Genomic DNA, 17,677 nt, shown 5'->3' with positions numbered 1-17,677 from the left:
CAAGAGAAGCATTCAAATACCTTTCAGTGCCAAAACTCGAGATCCATGTTTCTTCACATCGAGCCTCACAGCTCCTTTTAGGACATAAGTTCTAGTCATATCAAATTTCAAAAGTTTCTGGACATTTCTTTCTCTTTAATGTTTGCATCTTTAGACCTACCTTTCTTCTTTATGAAATATTCTAACCATTTTCTCTGCTTTTGGAATTTATCCTCTAAGACCTGGCTCAAGTCTTTAAAATACTCTGTGAAACGTTTCCTAAGCAGAATTAGTCTGCCCTTTCTTCTTCAGTGCTCCCATGCTACTTTGAACAAGCACGGATCACATTGTTGTAAATATTACCTGTCTGACTCAACCATTGGACTGTAAGGAACAGGATTTTATTTGACATTGCATATCCTCTTTGTATTTAGTACTAATGCTAACATTTAAAAGCTTTTCACTAAGTGATAGTTGACTAAATATACAGCATTTTTGCAAAGTAGGATAAGAAACATCAAAAAATGAAACATTATATTCATTTACCTTTAGAAACAACTGTAGGATTGCAATAAAGCTGCACTGGATTCGACTGATTTAATTCAATTAGAGTTTACTAAACACTCACATACAGCTAGAACTCAAACATACGTGGAAGAAACTGAGTGACAATACTGAACAGGCCTTAAGAGAGTCAAATTTGGAAGTCCTTCATGCAAGGTGTGTAATGTCTGAATTTAAATGTTAAGGTCATTTGTCCAGGAGCAAAAGATATGATAATTTTTATTCATCAAAACTTTTGCCAGAAATAAGACAAATTATAATGCAAACAAGATTGCAATTGCAGGAGGTGCTTAAAACACTTGAATGACCAAATGGTAGCATTTTCCAGTCATTCACTTATATACAGAAAACAAATGCCCTGATTACAAATCATACTATGCTATAAGAAAAGTTTTTTAACTTAAGTAAATATATGTATCAAAACAACAGAATATCAGAAAGCCCAGAATGAAGGCTTCTGCAATTTGAAAAATTTTATTCTTTAACAAAAATGATAAATTAGGTTTCAGTAATGTCCTGAACTATGAATATTCTTCAAAGGAAAGGTCATAAGGCCTCTCATTTAGGAAAATTTACCTAATAATTGGATTATATCTTTCAGTAACTACTGATGTCCTTCCAAGGGTAACAATGGGAAGAAACATGGTCTGCAGCAGAATTGGATTGAATGAAAAAACTATGTTCATTGAATTTCAATTTAGGCAGGCTGGCATGATGGGCCAGGTCATCATTAGTTGTCTAACACAATATTAGCTTGTTGAAGTCCTGAGTAATGAACGTCAGGTCATCATTTGTTGTCTAATACAATATTAGCTTGTTGAAGTGCTGAGCAATAAACTTGTTTTTGTTTTCTTTTTTTAATTTTGCAGGAAAAGTTTACTGTGGAGATTAATTATGAAATCTTGGGAAGAAACAGCCAGCTCTTATTGCAAAATCCTACACAATTTGCAATCATCCTACAATTGCTGTTATCCCTAGTGATGCTTTTGCTTTCCAGTCTACCCTCTGTGTGTGCTAGAGAATTCGCAGAGTGAATCTTTCTGTCTGACTGATCCATGTGTTTGTACTCAGAAGGGATGAGTCTGATTTTTATTCCACTTGAAGTATTCAGTCCTATGTGGCATTCCTCCTTGAAAGTTGTTGAATTGGGGAAATGAATGCACTCATGATTAGATATTCTTTTTACATTATTAGAGAAGACATGCTTTATAATGCATGCTTTATTTCTGGTATCCTTATAGTAACTCTCAGCAGCCCTTATTATGACATAAAATTCACAGAGTCATACTCAGGGCTTACAGAAATTAGAGGCAAAAAGAAAAAAAAAAAAAAACAGGTCTCCTAAATCACAAAGCAAACTATATTTATTCTTATTTGTGGAAGAAACAAAGAGGAAAGAGATCAGAGTTTAAGATCCAGATTCTTTCTTTTTTTTCTTTGTGTAATGCTGCTTATCCATCAATACATGTCATGTTTAGAATCCTATTCTATATACACGTATTGAAGTCCTACTACCAGACCTCTGTGCTAGTTTCCATGACCCAGGGTAATACAAAAATATGAAAGTAAAACAAACAATCTCTCCCGTGAAGGAATTTACAAATTGTGGCAGAAAGACACTTATACAATGTAAATTAACATGTAACAAGGACCATGAGACTAGTCTGAAGTGCTGGGGGATTGTGGAGAAGAAAATGTAAATGATACAGACTCAAAGATGGCTTTAGGCAGGCTGTGGTTTGATTTTACAAGCATAGAAAGATTTAGGAACAGCAAGAAAGAGGTACATTTGCAATCTGGGCTGATGGACAATCATGAGTAAAGCACCAACGTGTGAAAGAGAAAAACACAGTCAACATACCAAGTATGCAGGGTGTGATGTAGGAGTAAGAAAAGTGAGTTTAAATTATTTGGGGAAGAACTTTGAGCATCACGCTGAGGAACGGGACTTTAGTCTTTGGAAAATTGGAATTCCTTAGAGGTCGTTTTTGAAGTTTAGAAAGATCCCTCAAGAGCAGAGGTGAAGCACCGAAGAGGAACTAGAATGACGAGAGGAAAATGAAGGGAGATGAAAGAAGAGTTAAAGAGTTGTTATGTTAATCCAGGCAAACATAGAGTGCTTGAACCAAAGTATTGGCTCTAAGGAGAGAGGACACAACGAATATGAGAAAATTTTCAAACCAAAATTACAAGTTCTCAGTTAGAGAAGGGTCTGCCTTAATGACAGATTCAAGGTTATGTTTTTCTAATCCTAGATCTGCATGGTTTTAGAGAAGTTTTATATTTTAAAAGCACATCTACAGAATTCTGCCAAAATTCTGTATTAGGACACACTCATAGCAGGATATTAATTCTGTATGAACATTCCCTGTAAAAATGAAAACAACTTCTTTTTGAGTTCCAAAAATAAGGACTGTGATTAATTTGAGTACCTTTAAACCTTTAAAGTGGATATAATGATATCTACTTTGAATATATCAGGTAATAATCCATAGGAGTTTTAACAGTGAACATTAATTTTCATCTTTTGAGAATGTAAAATGCAAGGCTGTGTATAATCTACATAGCGAATTATATGCCAACTACATTAGAATCTTTGTAGATTAATTCACATGGGATAATTTTGCAATTTGAAGGCAATATTACATAACTTTTAATAATCGAATAATAAAATATTTTAAACCTAAATAATAAATATGATATCTGCAATCATTATGCCTCAAAATTATATAACTTATCGATAGTTGCAATAATAATTCTTTCTTTTATAGCATGGAATATTTATTTCAGTAAGACGTTATGGTATGAGGGAAAGATAAAACTTTATTTCTTCAAAATAGAGAGTTACCTCACTATCACCCATTGAATATTATATCCCTACTGCTTTTAAATGTCAGCTTTATCACAAAGTAAATTATTTTATATGTTTTAGTATGAATAACATTGGGTTTTAAATCAGATTGAGGAAAGGCTATCTAATCATTTTAGATAAACATGCCTTTGGTTTACCACAGACAGGTAATTTACCACAGTGGTATTTGGGTCTGGCAGTTCGAAAATTTTCCATCAACATCCACATTAGTCTGAAAATCTACAGATTTGTCCAGACATGAGTATGTATGCTTCATGTAGACAACATTTTGTTACAAATAAGAATCATCTAAATTTGAAAGTTATGACTTTCAGATCTTATCTTATTATAGCAGTATTTTTTCAGAAATTACTAGGATAGTCTGAAAAAAAAATGAAGAGACATATTCAAGCTTGTTTTTTGTTAACTCCATAAAATGCAGGATAAAAATAATCTAAAGATGTCATTACTTATATATTACTTACACTTTCTTGGTATAAGAACCTGAAAATAAAGAATGTATATGCTTAGCCTACCAAAATGATGGCTTTTATTTCTTTCAGCAAAAATCATATGGATTTTCCTCAATTTCCTCTTCACCCTGAATTTCAAGAGGAAATTTCAAGAGGAAATTAAGAGTCACTAAATCTGAACTGCACCTAAAGTAATTTTAGGCTCAGTTCAGTTTTTAGTGACTCTGACTTTCTTCATGTTAAAGACTCTAAAAAGTAAAAATTGACCAATTCAGGTATATTTCACAGGAAGTTAAAAAAAATAAAACAACCAACCAACAAACAAAAAACCCTCAGAAATGAGAAATCAAAATATGGATTCACTTTTTTCCTGATCTAAGCTATATCAATAATTAATTATACTGCTATTTTTCTTTTATATGGGTAATCTGGCATTGGCTGTGTGCACACCACTAGAATCTCAATGCAAGTGAACATTCCATTAAAATGCCCTATATTGGTTCTCACAAGATTGCAAAGAAATTTTTCTTCTAAAAACATTGTAACAACGTAAATGTTTATTACTAGAATTACTAGAGAATGACATGTAAAGTCTATAAATCACACATTTTTCTAATAATCTGAGATCTGATGTTTTGTTTTAAATTCTTATGAAGTTTAAATTATCCTAGAGAAAAGGTGGGCCTTTCTACAAAAGTATTTCTCAAGTAGTTTTTATTAGAAAGTTTTCAAAAAAGAAAAATAGAGTCCACAAAATCTTGCTTTTGCAGTCCAAAATCAAAAGTTTGAAGAGAAAAGAAGAGAACTTGGGGATTTTTAACAGGCCAATAATTGTTAAGTATTTGGCTAAGGTGGAGGTAAAGAAAAGTCACAGAAATCAGTATTTTGGTGGGAATTAGAATATATTAAAAAAACAAAGTTAAAGACATCAACAACCAAAAAACAAATGATTCTTAGTCTAGCCACGACAAACCCTGTTTATCACAGACATTTAATTATCTCTAAAAGTATATAATAATGGTGTGAGAAAGAGAGACCAGATTACCAGGAGGGTTTGTTGTGTGTAAGTGTAATTTGAACACAAAGGAGCTCTAAAAATAACTTTGAAATCCTTTTAGTGTGTTAGACATTTTTTAGTTACTTTTCTTCAGATGAATATAACAGTGCCAAGAAAAGACCATCAGGATAATGTTGATTTATTGAACTAATACTTTGACCTTTTCTGTGAGCCAAACCACTTGTTAGGCACTTGACATGGTAAGCAGAGTTCTTTAAGGTGTATAAAAACACAGTCACTCTGAGCAAAAGGAAAGATTTTATGACATCACATTAAAAAGCAGAGATATCAGAAAGTGTAGGAATAGATCTAATCTCAGGGACATCCAAGTTCAGGGCATTCAACCCTTTAGGGTTTCCCATCTCTTCTCTCTGCTTCTCGCTAGCTGCATCATTCTTTAATGGCAGAAATATCACAAAGCCTGAAACTACAGGGTTTCAAGTAGTCCTAGGCTTGGCTCTGAATCTCTTCTTGTGAAATATTCCCCATAATCTCACAACCAATAAGAACAAAATTTTACCCAATTTGCACCACTTTTAAAAAGTAGAAATGTATCTTCTTGGCCAGACTGGATCACGTGCCGCCACAAAAACTGTGGTCCAGGCATCAGAATATGATGATTGGTTCACCCGTCTTGCCATCAAGAGAACACGAAGACAACACAAGAGTGTCATAAAGAAAACAGTGCGTCTTCAAAATCCCATTTTATATAAAATAATTCAAAATGAAATCCATCATATGACAGTTCCACTTCCATACAAGGGGAAATTAATATACAAGGTGGGGCCACCAGGAAGTGAAATCTTGGGAATTATTTCTGAATACCTATCATACCTTTATTAAACATTCCTGCAAAGAAACTGTGATTGACAAAATAATAGTTCCCTAAAAGATATTTGCATCCTTACTCCTGAAACCTCTGAGTGTTAATATTATATGACAAAAAAAGACTCTGCAACTTTGATTATCAAGATGAGCCTTAAATGCAGTCACTAGTATCTTTATGAGAGAGAGAGAGAGAGAGAGAGAGAGAGAGGGATTGATTCAATACAGACATAAGAAAAGGCAACATAACTATTACCAGCAGAGACTGGAGTGATGTAGTCAAAAGCCAAGGAATGCTGGCAGCAAGCAGAAGCTAGAAGCGGCAAAGAAAGGATTCCTTAGACCCTCTAGAGAAAGTGCAGTCCTCAAACACGTTGATTTCAGTCCAGTGAAACTGATTTGACTTATGGCCTTCAGAATTGTGAGCGAACAAATTTCCATTCCTTTAAACCACCAAGTTAGTGGTAATTTGTTACAACAGCCACAGGAAACTAGTACAGAAACCATGAGTTGAAGGTAAGATGAATAATGTTAAGAACAGGCAAACTCCATGAGGCAAGGAGGGCTATCACTTTTACTACTAGAACTGCTCTGTGTCAGCAACTTATCAATAAAAATGATGACACAGAAAGGTCTGGTAACGCCAACTATCAATAAATAAATGAATTAAATATAAAGAGGATGATTTAATATCTCAATTGTTTGAATGACTCTTAAGTGTGTATTGTGCCATGACTAATAGAGCCATGAAGAAAACCTTTAAAGTAGCGTTTATTTCATCTTGATCACAACTTCATTTAAGGTTTAATAAAACAAATTTGTGGTCCATAGACATAACTAAATAATTAAATATACATATTCCTGGGGTACATGCTTTACTCATTTATTTATGTTTTTATCAGGATTGGATGACCAAATGACTCTGAAAGCCATTGCCGTATAACAATGGGAAGCTATTGGAGGCTGGCTGCACTCATCATGATAAAATTTATATTTTAGACAGAATAACTTTGGTATGGTGTGGAAAGTAGGTTGAAGAGAAGAAACTGAAAGCAAAGGGATCAGTTAGGGGGTTGCTAAATTAAATTACTCACAGCAGGTCACTCTGAATTTTGGATGAAGGTGGCATAGTCTCACAGTTAAGAATATAATAATAAGCAACTTACAGGATTGCTGACTGGGTGGCAGTCTCTGTAACTCTGTACTAATGCTCATGATAACTCTTTGGAGTAGGCATTATGTTTATCCCATTTTACAAAATCATTTACTCAGTAAATATTAATGAACATTTACTATTGGTTGAGTATTTTATTAAGAGCTGAGGAGGAAATTAAATTGTAGTTAAGGGCCATAAAGCTTCTAGATACTGAGCTGGGATAACATTCAAGTCTGTTTGACACCTATTTATGAAGGGTAGAAGAATGAGGAAAGGGAAATATGAAATAATTTAGCACTATCATAATTGTTTAAAACCAATTGTCTACTCACTGCTTATATAGTTGATGTAAGAAAAGAGGTTTTTTTATTTCCTTTTTTTTCTGAGAAAACAACAGAGCCCCGATAAATTCTATGAGATTGTCATTGGAGGCCCTGAACTATTCTGAAAGCAACTGCAATATTTCAAGGACCTTTTGATGTTCTAGAATAGTGGCTTTTGCTTACACTAATGAGACATGGAGAAAAAGAAAATCATCACAGTAAAATACAGCAGTTTGCTGTGTGACTTTTCCCAACCATAGCTACTTTGATTTCTAATTACATGATTAGTAGCTAACCTGAATAGCTCTGCCTGGGATACAAAATTCAAATAGCACTTTGCTACAGAAAGTGGAATTTACTGTTAGAATAAACATTTCAAAATAGTGTCATAAATATTCCTAAAGCTGGAAATGACCTGGCATGTTAATCTTGTTTATCCTTCTACTTTAGGGCAGATATAAATAAAGATGATTCCAATCACATATTCTATTTCTGATCTATTCCAATATAATTAAATACAACAAATATTTACTGAGAATTTATATGTACCAGGCACAATATCTAGAGAAAGAAAAACTAAATCCAATTGGCAGTCTTTTCTTACTCTTTAGAAGTTTTAATTTTGTTTGAAGTTGGAAAAAAGCTATCCTGAACTCCCTTCCTTTTTTTATTGTTTTACTAACTTATTTGTCTTATAAAGAAAAAAAAAAGAGAGAACTCACTCCTTCAATTGCCCTCTAGTTTCGGACAAATAATATTTAGAAAAGCATGATCCCAAACTTATAATCACTATCAAATTACGACCATTAATTACCTATGTGTTCTCAACCTAAGCAAAATGCAGAATATATGCAATTACTTTGATAATTCAAGTCGGGAAAAACATGTTGCTATACTTGCTAGAGTTCTCCCTGATATTCTGATTTATATTTGGGAGAAAATGGCCCCGTTTAACTTGAATACTCTTGAATGTTTCCACAATTAAAAGAGAATATTTCCCAATGGCCCTACCGTCAATATTACCTTTCCTTTTAGAATGCTGGTAGATAAAATAACCTTAAATTTTTGTGATTTTTGACTCCAATATTTGTATTAATTATTTACATAGCTTGTTTCTTAGTTATTTTGTTTTCCATCTGCTTACCTCTGTTTCTCCCCAGCAACAGACGATCTTTGGCCCAATATCTGCTAATATGTTTCATGATTTTGACTTAAAAAAATAAAAACCTTAAGAAGTAATAATAACAACAATAATAAAATGTTCTATTAATTAATTCAGTGTTTACTAAATGGAAATCACTGTACAATTTTGCTTTAAATTCACTGGTTTGTTTAAATATTACTACAATCCTATGGACTAGGTTACATTTTACACATGAAAAAACTGAGACTCAGAGAGGTGTGTTAATCTGGGTTCTCAAGAAGCAGCTCTCAAGATGGGATTAAATGTGCAAATTTAAGTAAAGGAAACACTTATGCAGAAGAAAATAGAGAGCTGGAGAAGGCTGGGAAAAAAACAGACTGTTTCAGGCCCTTTTGCATTGCTATAAAGGAACACCTGACACTAAGTAATTTATAAAGAAAAGAGGTTTTCTGGCTCATGGTTCTGCAGCCTGTCCAGAAAAGATGGTGACAGCATCTACTTCTGGTGAGGGCCTCAGGAAGCTTCCAATCAAGGTGGATGGTGAAAATGAACAAACTTACTTATATGGCAAGAGAGGGACCAAGAGGGTGGGGGGAAGCGCACACCCTTTCAAACAACCAGATTTCCCAGGAACTCAATTAACACTCATTAATCAAGAAGAGCACCAAGCCATGCACGAGTGATTTGCCCACATGACCCAACACCTCCCACTATGCCTCAATGTAAACAGAGGGGGTCATAGTTCAACATGAAATTTGGAGGAGACACACATCCAAACCATATCACAGACCACAATGCAAGTCTGGCCCAGAATGAGGAAGCCCATGAGGGAAGACTGCCTGGAGGCTAAAGAAGTTGGAGCAAAATCATAGGGAACCCTTGAGCCAAACTCAGTGATAAAAGATTTGCCTAACTCCCAGGAACAGGTCAGCCTAGTATCTCCTCTATACTCAGTCATTGTTCAGATAAGCCTAAGGAAGTTATGGCCTTAACCCCAACACAGTAATAGGTTTCAATGCCAGTAGCCTGAGCCCAGTCAATTAAGCTGCCTGTAAGGTCTGGAAGGTGCATTCTCATGGCTGCCACAGCTAGGAAAATGGTGGAGCTGAAATTCAACCTTGTACATTCCTGACTCCAGAGGCCTTTCCCTTTACCTATGATATTTTTCATGACCTTTGCATGTTCTCTTGATTTTGGAATCAAATACTTTTTTCAACATTATAAAATCATAATTAGCAATTCTTAGTTGCTTTTCAAGATACACATTGACTCTTTTTAACATTAAGTCATTTTTAATATCTTTAATACGGTAAGTAACAATACAATCCAACATCTATAATAAAGTATATATATATATATATATATATAATTGTGAACTATGATTCTTAAACTTCAAGCGCTACTCTTATGTAGAAAAGCTTTATCATTTCACACCAGACTTTGGGCCAATTTGAAGAACTTTATTCAGGGAATAAAATGAATCATGTCTCAAAAACCTGTTCCTTTTTCATACAAATTTGAAAATTTCTACTGGATTCTACTGGATTCTTAGAATCTTCATGATATATTAAGATGTACTTAGATGTGGGAGGGAGATGGTTAAACACTTGCCTCCATGCCCTGTCCTGTGCCCTGGTCCAGTCACCTATTCCTCATTTTCCCATAGCTTGATTTCTTGGGTCATCCCTTCAAAAGATTAGTACATCAGCCATTTCTGTGTACCAAACCACCCCAAATTCAATGGTTTTAAGACCAATCCTTCATTATTGTAGCTACCATGCTTGTGACTTCACTGGGCTAATCAAGGCTGACCCAGTCTGAACTCACTTACATACCTGCAGTTTGACTGGGGCTCTGCCCCAGGATGGGCTTAACTGGGCAGCACAGCTAGGAGGTCTTTCATTTTCCTTCTTTACCTTGGGTCTAGCTCAGGCATGTTCTTCTCATGGTAATGGCAGGAGTGCAAGTGTATAAAAGGAACATGCAAAGCCTCTTGTGATCTGCATGCAGAACTGGTACACTATCATTTTCACCTCATGTCAATGGATAACACAAGTCACAGGGTCAAACTATGCAAGTCAACAGTTGGGAAACAATAATATATTCCTTTTATAGATGAAAACAGTGAAGTCACACAGCAAATGATATGGACTCAGGAAAAGTAAAGACATGACCAGTGATGAAACATACCATGAATGGAGGTCTGTATCAGTCTATTCTCGCACTGCTATAAATACCTACCTGAGTCTGGGGAATTTACAAAGAAAAGAAGTTTGACTGACAGTTCCTCAGGCTGCACAAGAAGCATGGCTAGGAGGCTTCAGGAAACTTACAATCATGGCGGAAGGGCCAAGGGGAAGCAAGCATGTCTTCATGTGGTGGCAGGAGAGAGGGAGTGAAGGGGGAAGTTCTACGCACTTTTAAACAGCCAGCTCTTGTGGGAACTCACTCACAAGAACAACAAGGGGAAATCCACCCCCATGATCCAATCGCCTCCCACCAGGTCCCCCCCCCAATGCTGGGGATTACAATTGAACAATTGGATTTGGGTGGGGACACAAAAAGCATATCAGGGTCTTATCTTACTATTTCCTTTCTTCTATTTGAAATCGATTCATCAACCTTAATGCCCATCAATGACAGACTGGGTAAAGAAAATGTGGTACATATACACACGGGAATATTGTGCAGCCATAAAAAAATAAGATTATGTCTTTTGTGGAGACATGGATGGAGCTGGAGACCATTATCTTTAGCAAACTAACACAGGAACAGAAAACCAAATATCACATGTTCTCACTTAGAAGTGGGAGCTAAACGATGAGAACACATGGCCACAGAGTGGGAAACAACACGCACTGGGGTCTTTTGGAGGGTGGAGGGTGGTAAGAGAAAGAGGATCAGGAAAACTCACTAATAAGTACTAGGCTTAGTATCTGGGTGATGAAATAATCTGTAAAACACACTCCCATGACACAAGTTTACCTATGTAACAGAACTGCACACGTACCCCTGACCTTAAAATAAAACTTAAACAATGAGTTCATTGAATATTTATTGACACAATTTTATAAAAGAAAGTTTGCTTGGCAATGGGGACATAGTTTTCATTTTAATGGGATAAATGGACACGAAAGCATATTATTTTCTTTCTTCTGGTCTGACCACCTTTTATTCATAAGAATTAAATGACTGCAGGCCTGTGTTGTAGGCTTTTGTTTTCCTTCACTCTGCACAGTCTCTCTAAGCAATATGCTCTATTCCCATGGCTTTCATGAAACAAAAATCAGTGTGGGTGTATATATCTTTGTAAGAAACATAATCTTCCAAAAACACACACACCACACACACACACACACATTGAAGTCTTGCCATCTTCCTTGACATCGTGGTCTCATCTCTTTTTTTTTTAATTTATTAATTTTTTTTGAGACGGAGTCTTGCTCTGTTGCCAGGCCGGAGTGCAGTGGCGCCATCTCAGCTCACTGCAACCGCTGCAGCCTCCGCCTCCCAGGTTCAAGCAATTCTCCTGTCTCAGCCTCCCGAGTAGCTGGGATTACAGGCATGTGCCACCACGCCAGGCTAATATACATATATATTTTTTGTATTTTTAGTAGAGATGGGGTTTCAACGTGTTAACCAGGATGGTCACGATCTCCTGACCTTGTGATCCACCTGCCTTGGGCTCCCAAAATCCTGGGATTACAGATGTGAGCCACCACACCCAGCCCACAGTCTCATCTTCTACTGATGCCTCGCTGTATACCACCACTAGGTTCCCTATGCTCCAGCCACAGACCTTTTTTTCTGTTCCTCACAAACTACAAGATCATCACTACTTCTGGGCTTTTGCAGGTCTCACCTCACTTGTCACCACCTCAGAGAAGCCTACTTTCATCCTCCAAACTGAAGAAGGTAATCTCTACCAATCATTGACTTTCATATCACCCCTTTTTATTGTCTACACAGCAGACATGTCTAGTTGAAATTGTCTTATTTATTTTTGTTGTTTATTATCTGTCTCCCCCGTCAAGAATGACATTTCCATGAGGGCAGGAACTTGCCTATCTTATTCACAACTGTGTCCTTGATACCTAAGATAATAATTGACATGTGGGAGATACTCATAAGTATTTAGTGAATGATGAATGAATGCTTCAATTTTCTGATGGTCTAACCCAGACCTTTCTTTTGAGTGCCAGACAATTATATCCCTTTATAACTATATGTTCCATGGGCACTTCAAACTCAACACTGGCATCTCTGAATTTTCCTCCTTTCTCTCTAAAACTACCCTTTGTCCAGTGTTTTCTAACACTATAAATAGAAGGTCTACCCAGGTGCTCAGGCCAGAAAACTGGAGTTTTTCTTGACTCCTCCCTACTTTCTCTTCACATCAAAATTATTAACAAATGTTATTGAGTCTACTCTAAAAATATTTATCAGAATCATCTATACGTTGCCATCCCCATTGCCACCATCATCATGGCTCTGCAATCATTTCCTTGCTTGTCTCCCTGTCAATTGGTTCTGCCACATATTAGCTTTGTGACCTTGGATATATTTTTAAACTTCCTGGTGCCTCAGTTTCCTCTCTCACCTCTCTAGTTGGGCAAACATCTTACAGTATGAGGATAAAGAGTATCCTCCAAAATAATAATAGTGTCCTCCAAAGGGTCCCCCTACTCGAACCTCAGCATGTGACCTTATTTGGAAATAGGAGCTTTTCAGAAGTAATAAGGTAATACTGGATTAGGGTGAGCACTAATACAATAATTGATGTCCTTATAAGGAAAGAACAATTTGGACACAGAAACATGGGCACAGGGAAGACAATGTGAGACACAGGGGAGAATGTCATGTGGAAAGGCAGAGGCTGGGGTGCTGAATCTGCAAGCCAAGCAACACCAAAGATTGCAAGTAACCGCTACAAGCTAGGAAAAGGCAGGGAAGGGTACTGCTCAAGAGCCCCTTCAGACTACGCGTGTGACCTTACTGGTATCTTGATCTCAGACTTCTGGGCTCCAGAACAATGAGAGAATAAATTTTTTTAAGCCACCTAGTTTGTGTTAATTTGTTGCCACACCCCAAGAAACTAGTACAGATGTTGTAAATAATAACTAGGACAACTTACATAAAGAATGTACAGTTTTGGCTCTAGTAGGCATAAAATAAAATGTAGTTATTATTTTAATTTCAGTATCATTATGAATCTAGATCAAAACTGCTAAAATACAAATATGACCAGGTCACCAATTGTTCACAGAATAGAGACCAAAACTTTAAAACAGTTTAAAATTCCCTGTAGCAAAATCTGCTCACACACCCACCTCTCTATATGGTGCTTCTTTTTCCTTTATTTTTTTTTTCCTTCCCTAACCAAACAGAATTTCTTTCGAATTGTTATTCTCTCTCACCTCCAGGTGTTCTAACATGTGGTTCCCTCTGTATCAAACACTTTCTTTTCTGTTTCTTTCCTTCGGTCTCTGCGTAAATTCCTGGTTAAGGAAGATCCCTCTGGCTTACGTGCCATAGGACCCTTCAGTTCTGTCCTTGGCTACTTCCATCACACTTCCGAATGCTCATGTGTATTGTCACTTACACTGCAAGACCCAAAAGGACTGGCTAGAAGAGTCTTGTTATTTGTGTTTAGTCCAGTCCCTGGCATATACTCAGCACTACCTCAATAAATACTATGTATATTACATAAATAAATGAATAAGATTATTTCAGTACAATGTAATCAATACAGTAAGAAACATACAGTTGTTACTTTAAAGGAGAGAACAGATGGATAGACTGGCAGATTACCCGGGACAAACTGAAAGTCAGAATTGTATGAGAAGGAAGGAAAGCTGCCAAAGTGTGTTTATTTTAGCCTCTTCCTGTATTTCATGAATGAATAACTGGAAGCCCAGTGAGGTAAAGCATTTCAACAAAGCTGAACACCTATCAATGGCAAAACTAGAACCAGAATTCCTTTTCCTCACCAAAGAGTCTTTCTAGATAGATAGCATTACACTGCTCCTGATAAAGAGAGACAGAGCTAGGCCTGTAAAAAATAAATATGAGCTAACACAACTGAAAGAAGGGGCTCAGGAAAAACACTGGGCTTGTTTACAGAGGAAAAATCACAGAGATGAGATGAGAGCATTTTCAAATAATTCCAGGATTGCCAAATAGGGTGATTCAAACCTGATAGGAAGTAACTCACATTCCGTAAGTGCAGTGAGAGAATGTGTAACTAAGGGAGGAGAAGTCAAATTCCTGAGGTGCAGTGAGTGTGTGATATGAAGAGGAGAAGAGAAAGTCCCTAAACTGAGAAATACCACAAAATGAACAAAGAGGTTGTGAAAGCCCTTTTATCTGGTAATATCCATCCAAGCCAAAATCCTGCCTGCCTGCCCCTAGAAGCTCTTGCCAGCTCTCTCCCTGGTTACTATCAAAATTGGTAAGACAACAAGAACCAGGAACTTAAAATGTAGCTGAATACAGATTCAGCTGTCAGGACTGTGTGTGTCAGGACTGCGTGTGTCAGGTGGAGGGGGTGTCCTTAGTCAAATTACTTTACCCTTTAAATCTACAAATTTCAGTGTTAACACTGGTATTAGCTTAACTCTTCCTCTGTCTCTGAATTTTTCTATTTTCACCATACTCTTCTAAGTAAAAGTCCAATCTTCTTATTCATTTATTTACACTTCTGGGTAAATAGAATTATTTCCTCTGAATCGATCTGTCTGAAAATACAACTACCTAACCCTTCTCTGCCAATATTCAATGTGTCCCTAAATCCCAACCAAATTCCTAGCATGAGCAAGAAGACCCCCTTTGTACCTTGGCCTAAGTTAATTTTTGCAACTCTCTCTCCAGACATTTATCCTCCTTTATTCTATAACCTAATCACACGATTCTCTGGAATCCTTAGTTATTTTTTTACATGTCCACAACTTTCCTTATGCCACTTATTTCTGGAAGACAAGGAAAATTTAGTGTTTGAATTCATAATGTTTTGCCAAAATAAAAATGTCGGCTAAAATTATACATATATAATTTTAATATTTAATATATTTTCACATTTATAAAAATGCATTTACAGAATATATAGTATACAATACAGTATGCACTGTGTATACTTATGAATTATATATAACATATTATTCACTACTCTATAATACTTATATGAAAATTAAGAACAATTTATATGCACATTAAATCTATCAAATATTAATGACTGTTTAAATAATATTTAATAGCAATTTATCTGTAGTACTTTTAATACCAGTATTGAATATGATTAAGATAATTAAAGCTTCTGGAAGATGCATGAATAAAAATCCACATGTAGCATTTCCGGGAATTTTAAGAAGTTATTGAGAGATGTTTAGGTAATATAAGCAATTTCTTTGAGGACATTATTTAGTTACAGAAATTTGGCAACTCTATTTTATAAAGGTAGACTGATGGCTATTCTTTATATGTGCTTTCAAAGGCTTTTTCAAAATTATTTTTTATATTTCATTTCATTAAAAAATGTATTGTGCACACTTAAGTTATACAACATGATGTTATGATAAATGTATATAGTAAAATGGTTACTGCAGTGAAACAAAATAGCATATCCATCATCTTACATAGTTATTCATTTTTCGCCCTATTGCATGTGAAGGTATAATCTCATTTAGCAAAAATCTTGACTACAATACACTATCATTTACTGTAGTCTCTATTTGTACATTAGATCTTTCAACTTGTTCACCCTACATTTCTACTTTGTATCCTCTGGCCTGTATCTTCCCATTTTCTCCCCCAAACCTGAACTCTGATAACCACTGTCTTATTTTATATCTCTTTTTATTGATTTGACTCCCCTGCCATTTTTTTTTTTAAGATTCCATATATAAGTGAAGTCATGTGATATTTTTCTTTCTGTGTCTGTCTTATTTCACTTAGCATAATGCTCTCAGATTCACATATGTTGTGGCAAATGGCAGAATCTTTTTGTACTTAAGGCTGAATAATACTTCTTTGTATATATATACCACAGTTATTTTTTATCTATTCATCCACTGATGTACACTCAGGTTGTTTCTGTATCTATCTTAGGTATTGTATGAACAATGCTGCAATGAATATGAGAGGGCAGATATCTTTATGAGGTGGTGATTTTATCTCCTTTGAGTATATACCCAAAAGAGATATTGCTGGATCATATAGTAGCTATATTTTTTATTTCTTTAGGAACTTCTATACTGTTTTTTATAATGGCTGTACTAACCTACACTTCCAAAAGTGTACAAGGCTTCCCTTTCTTCCACACCCTGGCCAACGCTTCTTATCTCTTGTCTTTTTGATACCAGTTATCCTAACAGGCGTTAAGTGGTATAGTAGCTTATGACGTATTTTCCTGATTATTAGTAATGTTGAGCTCTTTTTCATACACTTGTTGGCAACTTTTATGTCATCTTTGGAGAAATGCCTATTTCAGTCCTCACCCAGTTGTAAGTGGGTTATAAGTTTTCTCACTATTGAATTGTATGAGATCTTTAAAAATCTTTTAAATTAACCCTTTCTCTGATACATGATTTGCAAATATTTTTTCAATCTGTAGGTTGTCTTTTCATTGTGCTGATTACTTTCTTTGCTATGCAAAAGCTTTTTGATTTGATGTAGTCATACTTATTTACTTTTGCTTTTGTATCTTAAACTTTTGGTGTAGTATTCAAGAAATCATTGCCAAGGCCAATGTGAAGGAGTTTTTCCCTATGTTTTATTCCAGGAGTTTTATGGCTTCATTTCTTATGTTTAAGTCTTTAATCCATTCTAAATTAATCTTTGTGTGTGCTGTAAGGGTCTAATTTCTTTCCTTTGCATGTGAAAATCCAGTTTTCTGAGCACCATTTATTGAAAAGACTATATTTTTCCCATTGCGTCATGTTGATATTTATGGTAAAAATTAGTTAACTGTAAATGTTTGGATTTATTTTGGGACTCTCCATTCTGTTCCACTAGTCTACTTGCCTCTTTTGTGCCAGTACCATGCTGTTTTGTTTACTATAGCTTTGCATTCTTTTCAATTTCTTTCATTAATGTCTTACAGTTTTCAGTGGACAGGTCTTTCACCTCCTTGGTTAAATTTATTCCTAAAAATTTCAATTGTTTACGCTATTGTAAATCAGACTGTCTTTTTGCGTTCTGTTTAACCTAGGTCATTATTTGCATATATAAATCCTACAGATTTTTGTATGTTAATTTTATATCCTGCAACTTTACCAAATTCTGCCACCATGTGAGACATGCTTTTCACC

Source organism: Trachypithecus francoisi, unplaced genomic scaffold (assembly GCF_009764315.1).
Source record: "Trachypithecus francoisi isolate TF-2019V2 unplaced genomic scaffold, Tfra_2.0 Lachesis_group0, whole genome shotgun sequence".
NCBI lineage: Eukaryota > Metazoa > Chordata > Mammalia > Primates > Cercopithecidae > Trachypithecus > Trachypithecus francoisi.
The sequence above is the reverse complement of the archived record's forward strand: the minus strand, read 5'-3'. Positions refer to the sequence as shown.